Consider the following 1,313-nt stretch of genomic DNA (forward strand, 5'->3'; position numbering starts at 1 on the left):
GGGGGGGGGTCGCTCCCACAATAGATGGAATTAAATATTTGTGTGACCCTCAAATGATCACAGGCGTGTTTGGGCTTTTGTCAAGTGCATGCGGTAACCTTTGGACCTTTTTTTGCTCTCTTAAATTGGAAGGTAATTACAGTTCTTGTCAGTGTGAAATGTATTCTGCAGATCTGAATATTACAGGTCATTACTGTGTCAGAGTAATTTCCCTGAGCATTCTCGTTGGGTGGCGAAGGTGTAAAAATCACAAAGAAGGAAGCTGATTTTTTTTTTTTTTTATTCTTTCTTCTTTGATGGTCAAAGCCGAGCCGGGAGCTCTTCCCTTGACACGCTGCATTCAGGAGCTCCGCAGTAAATTGGTACTTTTTGAATAAGTAAATGTTTCCCCCTCTTTGAGTCTTGCCGTTTGGACGCCGCGCCTCCTCCAACCTCGCGCTGTAGTGTCGGCGGCGCTATTGAAGCGGTGTGTCACAAGAGCCAACGCTGATCTTCTGAACTCCTCCGAAGGCGAACGCAGGGCGACAACCAGACGCCGTCCTTGTTCAGACAGCAGCGGCAACCACGCCATTAACATTATGGCGTTGATTTTCTTTTTTTTTATTTGTTCTTTTTAAGGATGTTTGAGGCTGTGAAAAGAAAAAAGGTTGTAAAGGGTTCAAAATGCATCTCCAGGGTGTTTGCTCTTGGTCTTCTGACTTCAGGAACAGCTTGAGCATGCTTTTAGGACGGCTGAATGAAGCTGCGTACCGAAGAGGAGCAGTGGGCTGTGTTCTGAGGTCACTTCCTCCATACTGGAGATCTGTCATGCAGAGAGCCTTTACATATACGGCGGGTTCAGAAGGCCATATGTTGTCCCTTTGTCGTGCTCCACTTTGAAGGGTCGGCTTGTTCTTATCAAGGTTTTGCTTTAATTTGAATGGCAAAAAAAACTTTGTAAATGTTGAGTATTTCAACCAAATTACTTGGTTGGGCTTAGGTAAAGATTGCAATTGGGTTAAAATAAGTATGTTTGTTATGTCATTTACTACGTAGTTGCAGTTAATTGGGGTGTGCAGAAAAAAGGATTCGGAATATAGTTCGAGCTCTAATCAATACATATTTTAAAAGATTACATCACTTATAGATAGATAGATGGATAGATGGATGGATGGATATCTTCTTTATTGATTCCCAAGGGGAAATTCAAGGTCCCAGTACCTTACAGACACACATCATACACACAACATAACAGGATGTTAAAATAACAAATTCACATGAATAACATGGATATACATACATACAGTAGTGCTCATAAGTTTACATGCCCATGC

General features: G+C 42.1%; 1 protein-coding gene across 1 annotated transcript in view; it reads left to right on the plus strand.

The window, feature by feature from the left end:
• Nucleotides 1-1,313, plus strand: part of cadps2 (Ca++-dependent secretion activator 2) — a 294,438-nt gene that overhangs the window by 291,231 nt on the left and 1,894 nt on the right.

Source organism: Etheostoma spectabile, chromosome 8 (genome assembly GCF_008692095.1).
Source record: "Etheostoma spectabile isolate EspeVRDwgs_2016 chromosome 8, UIUC_Espe_1.0, whole genome shotgun sequence".
Classification (NCBI taxonomy): domain Eukaryota; kingdom Metazoa; phylum Chordata; class Actinopteri; order Perciformes; family Percidae; genus Etheostoma; species Etheostoma spectabile.